This window comes from Drosophila takahashii, chromosome 2L, assembly GCF_030179915.1.
Source record: "Drosophila takahashii strain IR98-3 E-12201 chromosome 2L, DtakHiC1v2, whole genome shotgun sequence".
In the NCBI taxonomy this organism is placed as follows: domain Eukaryota; kingdom Metazoa; phylum Arthropoda; class Insecta; order Diptera; family Drosophilidae; genus Drosophila; species Drosophila takahashii.
In genome coordinates, this window is record NC_091678.1 from 11,060,659 (window position 1) to 11,072,026 (window position 11,368).

Below are 11,368 nucleotides of genomic sequence, written 5' to 3' on the forward strand. Positions count from 1 at the left end.
AGAAACTCAGAGAAGCGTAGTTGTTTCGCCCTTTTAAATAAATTGGCGCCCAACGTGGGGCACTTCACTCTAGCTAAAGGCTTTTTGGACCCATCCGAACAATTTTTAAAATATCGAATTAAAATTTTATAAAATCGTAAAGCCGCCTAGCATTCCCCAAATGGCGCAAAAAAAATAATAAGCTTTATAACAATTAAAACTCAAATATTTAGATTTAGAGAGAATTTTCTTCGGGTGGACTCTCTCGCCTGATTCCCATTCTGACGACTCCTGGCTGGAGCGACTCCACATGCATCGCAGTTGGAATATTTCAAGCGAAATCTGGCCAATGCGGTATCGATTGACTTGGCGACTTGGTCTCGATCTGGATCTCTTTTGCATTGGCCCGGGGTTTGGGCCTTTGGCTGCTTTTTAGCTGCTTTGGCTGCTGCGTTTGCGGCCTTTCAACAAATTGACTCGACGATAATTGAAACTGACATGTGACTAATCTGCACCGAAGACTGCTCTGCTCCGTCTGCTCCTTCAGCCCCTGAAGAAACTGGTTGGTTGTTTGGTCGCCTGTCTTTTGGCCTTCTTTTTCAGATGTTTTTCGGTTTTTTTTGCCCATTGCCGGTTGACAATCGGGCACTGTACTTTGCGCCATAAATTTTCCAACTGTTTCTCACTCAAGTCCGGGGCCGGCTACTTTGTTGGACACAATTTTCGATTCGATTCGATTGCCTAACATGCGGGCTGGATATTTATTTCCACACACACTCTGTGTGGATTTGGACCGCGTGCATGTGGGTGGCTTGGCTCAGCGGCGCGTTATAGAAAATGTTACTTTTGATTATTATTTATGCGACATGATGAAGCGACGCCTCGCTCGCTTCCAGTCCCGTTTCCCCATTTCCAGTCGCGATCGATGGCCGAAGCGTGAAAACAACAATGATGTGGGAGGGCGGTGGATAGGTAGATGGATGGATTGTTAGATGGATGGAGAAAGTGTCACTAGATAGATCATCAAGAGGCGGTGATGTAAAGCTCTAAACTTACCTTTTGTGTTTGATGGGCGTCTTTTAAGTTTTAAAATGAGAGCTATATGGCAAATCTGCAGAGATTAAACATATTGATGATGAGAGCAAATAAATATGATAAAAAAGACATTCCAGGGATATTTTCACTCTAGCCCCTCTGACTCACCCAAACTTTTCCATTAATCATCATTAGCAGCAATTTTGACGATGGGAAAATTTGGGTATATCCCCAGCTTTTTTGGCAACACCCACCCAAGAAACCTCTTATCTTTGCGCTATTTATATGCCTTCTGGCATAATGCCCCACTACAATTTAATGGGAATCTAATGGCCTTTCGTCACTTGCTTTTCGAGTGGAGGCCATAAAGTAATTTCGATTGCCAACGAAATAATCATGCGAATAGAAGGAATCGTAATACAATTCCAGTAGTTTTTCCATATACATCTGTGTCATATAAAGCTTGTGCGCCTGCTGTCCGATAAATGTTTATGGGGGCCCATAGGTACTGAGAAATTTAGATTTTCTTAGATCTTGTCCGCCCACGAAAACGCCGCGATAACAATCAACACTTATCAAAAAGAGCGTTTGAGAACACGTCATCGAACACTTGGCACACTTAGCGATTCGAATATCTGACCGATAATGGTTCCTAATTAGTTGTCGCCAATTGCAAAAGAAATGGAATGTTAGCTAGAGGAAGGACCAGTAAAATGAGATATAGAACGATTGGGTGGCTTCGAGTGGTTGAGGTTCAAGGGGAGCTGGGTTGGGGTAGGGATCTGAGATAGGGGATCGACACATTTCGGGCATTGTTCAGGTTGATTCCTTGGAGAGTCAGCGCTAACTTTTATATATTTGATAGCATCGAGCGCCATAAATTTGGAGACAAATTTCCGAAATACTTGTGACAGCTTTTATTTAGGCGGAATACCCTTACCAAAGAAAACTTGCTGCGAATTTGGGAAGTTTTGTGAGCGTAAAAGAAAAAAGTTTTCAAATTTATTATTCATTTAAATAATAACTTTTGGAATTATTATTTTATAGGTACATCTTTAGAATTAAAGATTTCAGTTGTAAAATGAAATTGTATTATCCCTTATTATAAATACTACACCCAGAAAAAAAAGAACGAAAAAAATCAAGAACATTTTTCTTGATTTACGAACAATCCGTTCGCTATTTTTCGTTCATGAAAAACGAACGCCGGGGGTCAAATCATGAACTTATTGGTAAAATTATGAACGCGTCACAGAAAAGTGTTGAGCTTTGAACGATTGTGGTCAGATTATGAACAATGGTTCTGAAATTGCGAACGCTGTTCATAAACTATTTCTTTCCCGGACCGAAAAACATGCAAGTCTAGTGCCCCGTTTGTCCGTACTTGAAAAATTGGTTCCGTGGTCCAGCTGTTAGACCGTCCGCCTTTGACATAGAGTAGCCCAGGTTCGAGCCCGCGAGAGGACGTCGTGAATCGTAAGTTTTAATAAAATATTATTTCTAATGTTAATATGTACTTCTAATAATAAATAAACTATATGACAACAACAAATTCTAAAATATAACATGTATTAAAAATAATTCAACCACTAAAAAAAAGAATATTAAAAATATCTCTACCAGGCGCACAGTAAAAACAGCAAGTGGCAAGTACAGAAATCTTGTTTACTTTTGTTTTTTTTATGAACTTTTTGTTCTCAAATTAACCCCAAAATGTTATAAAACTGACCCCATTCGTTCGCAAAACATGCCAAATATTTTGGTCAAATTTTATGAACAAGCGTTCATGAACTGACAACAAACGGGCTTACGCACTTTTTGACCCCGTTTGGGCTTGATTTTTGAACGTTTCGAACGGATTTTTTTCTGGGTGTACTAAATTAATATAATATTTTAAGATCATTTAAAATTCGACTTGGCAAGAAGTTTTTTAGCCTCTGTCATTCTTCTTTTCATTTTTTTTTTTGCCAAAAAGAACGCCACCATAAAGATAAACTCTAACATGCTTTATACATCATTAAACATTCCTGCACAGTCGTCGCTCTTTTTATTGGCTGCTCTGGAGTCGCGGCCTTCCATTCGTCCCTTTAGCCCCTCTTAACCCACACCTCTGCCGCCCACATCCCCCACCGACCCCTCTTGACCCACGAGGATCCATTTTGGGGAGAGCTTGAGAGGTTGAGGTGGTTTTGGTTTTGGCGCAAGCTCTTTTTCAGGTGATTTATACATGACAGGGCGGGTTTGGGGCTTTGGGGGCTCTGGGCTCTCGTCCCCTTTTATTTCCCTCTTTTACTTATCGTTAAAGTGGCGTGCCAAAGCTACACGAGACCCGATAAATGTCACTGATATTTAATTAAGTCTGGTCGACCAGGAGTCCAAAACAGGCTGTTGGGGGGGGAGGTCACATAAATGGTATATAGCTGACTTTCATACCAAAATTCATTAGGGTGGTACGTGGTTAAATTTGACCATATTTAATTAACAAATCAAAATAAATAAGTAGCCCATTCCATCCATTGGAACTGATTGCGATCAAAATGCTTTACAACTTTAGTTACTTTTTTTTCATTCTTAGATCCTCTTTGTCGAGCCACCCTAATGTATGCAAATATTTGTGCGGCTATTCCGGTCATCCAAATCAATCGTAAATGCCTGAAACCGAAACTGAAACAAAGACAAAACCTTTAATTTTATTATGCCCAATAGCCCCACCACCCGATTCGATTTCATCCGTCCCACATTTCAACTCTGACTCAGATCGGCAGTAAACCCGACTAATTTATAAGCCTATATACCCATCGTAAGGGTGGGGGTATTGGAATCGGAAAAAAAAGTATCTCAAGAATCTCCGCTACCGCTGCACGCGCCATAAATATGTGTTAAGTATGCCTTATATCGAAAACTTGTGTTCATAACAATTTAATTTTGCTTTTGTTTCCACCAGCCAAAGAACAACAATGACAAGAAAACGAGGCTACAAGAAATCGGGCAGCGGAACCAAATCGCAAAAAAAACAAAGATTGTCGCGTGTCCAAGACAAGACGACGACAGCATCGCAAAATCCCAGATATTCCGAGCTGGAAGGGAAGTGGATCGCTCCGGTTCGGGATCGAATCTCCAGCGACAACAAGACGACAGAGTCGTGCTAATGGGAATAGTATGTAAACGGATGTTTTAATGTCCAAAAAGTAAACTGCGAAAATACACCAACAACAACAGCTTAAAAATCGTTCGGTTTTCGAACGGCTCAGGGAAAAAAATGCGAAAAACCAAAAAAAAAACTTTACGTATCGATCGACCGAAGTGAGTGTACATTATAAACACCTACGAGAATTCTTCGCTGGCCGATACCCAAGTTTTCGAAGCCCCCGAGTTAAAAACGCGTACAAATTGCTTTAGGAAAGTGGTGACAAGCTCCTCGATCGCCAACATCATCGAGTAAACAAAAAAAACTCAAAATGTGATACAAAGTAAATGGATGAATGAATGCTGAATGCGAAGAGGATAGCTGGTAGAATAAGTAGAATTTAAAAGCTTAAAATTAAATTAAAAATGAAACTAATTGCAACTTTCAATTTTTTTTAGATATATGGCATAAAAATATATATTTTCCAAAAGGTTTGAAACTGTAGTAAAAAACATTTTAAAATCATCATACCATACTTATTAAGGGTATTTTGAAATTCCAAATCCCTGCATCCATCCAACGGAGGCAGCAAAATGTCGTCCTACAAATTAACAAAAATTCCAAAAATGTTTGCCCAGTCTGCAAGGAAACTCCTCCTTCACTTTTGGCTTGAATGTTTCGTGCCACATTGATCCAATCATTTTGGGGATGCTATCAACAATACATTATAAGCACTATCTCCCTCTCTTGTTATTCTGCATTCCAATTGATATGGGACTTAGGAGAATTTCTAATGACCTACAGAAAATATAGAACTTCCCTTGTGCTTAAATGTTTTTAACCACATTTAGACCTCAAATAAAGATATAACAGTTTTTCCAAATACTATTTAATAAATTATAATGCTTTGTTTCCTTTGGTGACTGAAGGAGACTAAAATGTCTTTTTAATGGCACAAAAACCCTGCGATCTTCATCGATAATATCGCCTGTGTAGGGCAAAAAAGAGTAGGGTGAAAATAAAGCCAGCCGAGGAACCCGGTCAAGCTCGATCGGACCAATCGACTAAAACTGGACAGGGAAGTGAGCCCAATACCCGTCTCTTTCCATTGGCGTACTCCCGTCTCTTTCATTTCGTCTGGAGCCCGCGCCCATTCATGTCATCAAGCGTGGTAAAACATGCAACGTGCCATTAGCCTGGGCGATGGGACACAACACAGTCGAGAGATCGAGGGAACCCAACCGAAACCCAACTGAACGGCCGGCAAAATCGAATTCCTTGTTAGATGCATTCCGACAAGTTGTTTCCTGACACCTCGCCAGCAAAATACACTCATAAGCAGTCGGCAGTCTAGGTGTTGGCTGCGATTTTACGACTGCGTAGAGGGATCCAGCGATCCAATCCAGCGGTCCAACCATCCAGCGATAGCTTGACAAGAGTTTATGAAACGAGCCACAGTCGTCGCCCGTTTTTATATGGGCCGTAAGTTGACAGGCAACTGGCGATCCGGCAACTGAACACGGCTGGAGATACAGTCCTACTTGCCTAACGGAAACTATAAACTATTTAATTATACTATCTTAATGTTGTTGGAATATCTATGTATACTCCCCTAATACAATTCCTGATAATTCTAATTGAAAATTGCACAATTTCCTTTAAATAAATCAATTATTTCAATAAATTTTCTTAATTCGTTTATATCTGTAATTATGCAAATATATCAGAAAAAGTTTCAAATCTAGAATCATGACTGTATTCAAGGGATCGGTGGACCAGTGGCTCAGTGGTTCGGTGGTTCTCCATCGTCGTCCGGTTGGTGAATCATTATCCTCTACACAACTCTTGCGGTTGCCCCGCCGCTGAGGTAGTATTAATTATGAAACTTAAGCGGAGTCGCTGCCGCTTGCAATTTATTTTAATCGCACATTGCTAGGCGCATTTATAATCGATTAGGTTGCCAATAGTTGACCCCCCCACAGGGGTGTGGTGAAATGTGTGTCAATGGGTATCGTAAAATTTGTTAGTTTTATGCTAATGCGCCGGGTTTTATTCATTTAGTCATTCGTCTGGAGTCGTCGCCAGCTGATCGCATTTTAATTGCGGTCTTTTCCCGCTTATTAATCCCTAACCAAAACGCCATCCCATCCATAACAATCCCTCCCGCTTGGCTACTGATTTAAGTTGGGCTGGTTCTGCTTAATTAGCCATTGATTTGTTTGCTTCCCGACTTAAATATGTAAATTCGGATCGGCCAGCATGACTAATAGGCCTAAATGGGTCGCATGAGCTGCCGGGTTTTTATCAGCTCAGAGTAGGACTATCGGACTATATTAGCTAATCTCTGGAGTTCATCGGTGCCATAAATTAGGGATATTTGAATGGGAAATAGTTATGAAAAGTTATTCATATTTATTAGTTATCTATTAAATCAGATCTTAAAATTAAATGTAACAAAAAACGTAGGTTGAAGCAATCCAAGCCTTAAGGTTACCTCGTGTATAAAATTCCCACAGAATTTTCTCCCCCTTTCCCAAAATCACCCATAACTTTGATCTAATTAATAATAGAGGAACCCAAGAGATATAGCACTTGCCACCGTGCAAAGTAAGAATGGTATCGAGATTTTCGATGGGTAAAATCACATATAAGTGGGAAGCCCGTCCAGACGCAGACACATTTAATCTTAATCATAACTTTGTTGTGAACACTGTGTGGCACTGAAATCTCCCAAGTAAAATTCCCAGAAATCAATCAGACAGCGACTGGAGGCTTTCGGTAGCATAGCCAACGGTCCCCAGCTCCAAAATAAAACCCATGGGCAGTCATAAGTTGTCTCAGTTTTTATTTTTTTTTTTGTTTTTGAGGGGCGCTGCCCCGCTGAATAAACGCATAAATCTGAAAGCCACAAATTGTAACATTGGCTGTAATAAATGCCGCGATCCGCCCACCATTTGCTCATGGGTTAAGGCAGCAGCAGCAGAAGCAGCCACGCTAATCGAGAACGAGGGTTAAGCTAGGGGAAACAGGGATCGAGGGGAGCTCGGGACAGACATTTTGGAATTTTCGACAGTTTTTTAGCCCTGAGCCTTTGAAAATTCACACGGGCCTAAACACAAAATAAACAAAATGTTGCGGTCGCAACGGCAGCACCGCAACAGCAGTCAGGATCAGCCTCTCGAGGTTTCTGGCCAAGGGGATCCCGAACCCATACCCATGAGCGAACCCAATGCCAGGTTCAGATCCCGAGCCATATTGTCTTAATGCGCCGTGCCCTGTTGCCGCCCCCTTCGTGTTGCCTTTGGTCCCGTAACCCGTAACCCCCAACCCCAGTACTCCAACGCCCAACCGTTGCCCCAATTAGTCCGATCTGCTTCTGATACGCGCGCCGAAAACGTCGAAATCATCGAATGACCCAGGGCCAAAGGGTTCAGCCTAGAGATGGAACAATAACATGGAGACTCTATGTATCTAAAAGAAATATTTATTATGTAATATTTAATATTGTACTTTAATTCTTACTTTTACTAATTAAAAAGTAAAATTAATATTTTTAATATTCTTTAAGTTTGATATATAATTTTTTCAATATTTTAAGCAAGATATTTTTTAGTGCCCAACCAAAATGACCCCTCACGCACTCACCTCTAAGTCAAGTGAGGACGAGCACAGTCTCTCACTCTCTCTTCCCCCGCTACATATATTTCTCGACCTTTTGACAATTTAATAATAGGTTTTTGGTGAGTTGTACTCGCTGACCAAATGACGGACTACAATGTGGCCCGCTGCATATCCACGGATTGTGGCCACTCCGATGTGTGTGCGCCCACCACATTTCGTAGAAATCCGTGGCCCCTGGTGCACCGACCATCACCCTGCCCCTTTCCTCTTTGATCTGCGATCTGAAAACCCTACCTATATGGCATGGTAGCTCCCTTTCGTTTTCGATGGGCGTTAAAATTGGGCTGATCACGTTCCTGCACGCCGTTCACTTAGGTAGCCGTTTATATCTGCGTGTAATCCGAGTTCCAAATCCCAAAACTCACACGGAAAGAAATGTTAATGAAGTTGGACAAAGGTTTGAAATTAATTATAGTTATAGTATTATAGTTTAATTCAAGAATCAGTTGCCTGCAATGTACATAAACCTAAATATTATATGCTATTATCTTAACATGTATTTTTAAACTGCAAAGTTGAAAATAAAAATTCGGAAATATTTCTCTATCTGTAGCATTTTTAGATCTTGCTGCATCATCCAAAGCGTCGGCGTTAGACTTTCTCAGTTGTCTGTTTTTGGGCCTGGTTTAACCATGGGTTTTGCGGACTTTTGAGCCAATAGACCGACTGACTGAATGATTCCGTCTATGGCTTTTGATTTTGATAAACGCTGCTAAATTGTGGCAAATTAAATTATTAAACAACATTTTTTTCCGTTGCCTTTTTGGCGTCTGGGTTTGGTTTTGTTTTCGTTTTTGGCTCCGTTTGATTTGGGGACGCTGCAAATTGTTGCAAATTATTTTTGGCCTTGTCTAAGTTTGGCTATATGGCTATATACATAGGACGTGATCGGCGTTGTGGGCCGTTCATACGGCCATTTGCAGTTAGTTGGATCGATTTAAGCAGCAATTTGAGCCACTTTGATGTGTGGTCGAGAGGGCAGCCGAACGGGGACTAACGTGTCATTAAATAAATAGTGGGGGAGGTTAACAGTAATGGATCAAGTCAGTGATCTGGTTCACAGCGTTCTTAACAAACTCCTCGAAACTGTTGGAAATTGATAAAAAATAAATAAATAATATTTCATTTAACAAATATTGAAAAGTTTTTTTAATTGTAATAATTGTCTAATATTTTTTATTATTTATTTAATTATTTTAAAAATAGTGGTTTTAAAATATGACAATGGTTTGAATCTATTTGTACTATTTCACTGATTACATAAAATACGACAGTGACTAAACTACTTCCCCACCGAATTATTTTCCCATCATGACACATCCAACTTTGGACATAATCACGATTACTTTTGCAATTACCTGTCTTCGGTTCACTTTCCCCAGCATTCTTATGAAATGCCATTGACTAATGATTCAGTTGACCATAAAACAAAAACCTTCGGAAACCAGTTCCGTGATGTATTAAACTTTTTCGGCTGCTTATCCACATAAGATACCCCTCTTCTGGGTTAAGGCCTGACAAATTTGCTGACAAATTCAAGGCAGCAACCAGCCACAAAACTGCCAGCCATCAATCAAACCATTAAAAAGAATGCACCGCAAAATGAGTCAAGTCAACGCCACCTACAAAAATCCGTTGGCTGACAAAGGAGAGTCCCAAAAAATAAAATCAGGGAGGGTTCAGAACTGGGGTGTTTGCACCAAGATAAAATCTGGGTCAATCTTATATTATATTGTTTAAAAAATATTTTTTCTGTATAATAGATTGATTTTCTTATAATTTTCTGGTAATCCAAAACATGAATGATATAATTACTTAACAATTACTTGTAAATTTAATCTCAAATTTTTCTCTGTGTAAGAAAGCATTCCCCCAAAAAGAGACTGGCGAAATTATCAGCAAACATGTTGATTGTTATTGATCAGCGCTGTTGATTAAAACGACGGGGTCCCAAGTTGCCTTTTTATTCTCGATTTCAGAGAGGTTCGGGATCGGCCTGGGACATCGGATATTTCTGGCCTGGGTGGCCGTCAAAGCGACACTATGTCGCCTGTCAAAATTCTTAATCAAATACGCGGCGGAATGTCATCATTATGCATAAAAGCGAGCCTCCACGGAGACTCAGCTCCTTCTTTCTGAAGACTGCCGCTTTGGTGCAGACATTTACAATTACACGGACGGCGGCTGGAGGGGGTAAAAGGGAGTAAAAAGGGGCTCCTGCTGCCACCTTTTTCTAGGCCCCTTTACCACTTGACAGACGGCCAACAACATTTGCGCCACATTTACTTCACACGTTGCCGTCGTCTCAAGCCAAAAGTCTCTCCCTTTCGCTGTCTGTGACATTTTAATCGCATTTGCTAAAACTCACTGAACAATTCGCCTTTTGAGGGGAAATCAAGAAAGGGTTCGCTCATAAAATAGTAGCACATTTATATACTCTAAAACGTGCAGAAGGTCTAGAAAATGCAAGAACCAAATAAGCTAAATTTGCAAAATATAGTTATAGAATCTTAACTTAAAGTAATTAAAATAATCGGTTAAATTTACATTTCTATATAAATTTAACTGTGATTTTTTAGAAGTAACTTGGTCAAATAGATTTGGACAACGAATCTCTATAGTTACTATACCCATTTTCATAGACATAATATTCGCTATAGCAACATCAACTTCCAGGTGGAGTCTCCTTCTACGACTGTCATTAAAATAGAGGATCGCGAACGCGCGCGACTCGCACACGCATTTTACGAGTCAGCGGCAATCCGCAAGATCTGCCTCCCATTCCCTCCTCAGTTCTTTTTTAGCTCACCCAGGTGTATTTCTTGGCCCACTGTGACAAAGTGTACACTTAAAGAAAGAAGCTATAAATAATAATATTAAAATTATAGTCCCTAACTACTTAGACAAATTTTGTTTGAGTTGTAATACTTTTAAATTTAGTAGCAAATAAAAATTGTAAGATAAATATCAACGATATTTCTTTGGGATATTAAAAATACTCCTTCATAATCCAACAAAATGAAGTATTTTCTCAGTGCACCAAGAGCCTCTGCATGAAGTTGAGGAGCCCGATTCCGATTCCGAATCCGATTCCGATCCTGAGACTGAGCCCGAGCCTGATGATAGCTTACTTAGTGACTGCGACTCCGTGTGTGTGTAATGCATGAAGCGGATTTCTGCAGGCCGCGTCGCCTTATTTAGGAGATCGTGATAAAAGTTGGAAGTCGCGTTGATTTATGTCAACGCATGGTCTCCGGCTCTCCGGCCGAAGAATCCCTCACCTCACCTCGGCCGAAAAAAAAGAAGAGAATGCCCCGATCTCATTGAATTTAAGTGCCAAATTAGGAGCTATATTGAAGCACAATTGCCGGAGACTCGGTTCTTATGGGATCTCTTGGGATCTCCCTTAGATTGTCAACCGAACTGAAGTGAGCTGTCACGTTTGCGGTCTGCTTATGTCAGCTTCAGCTGCAACCGGCTGCAGTCCCTCAGATTTCTCAGTCCCGCCTTTAAGCCCTTTAAAATGTGTTGTTATGATCGGGCGGC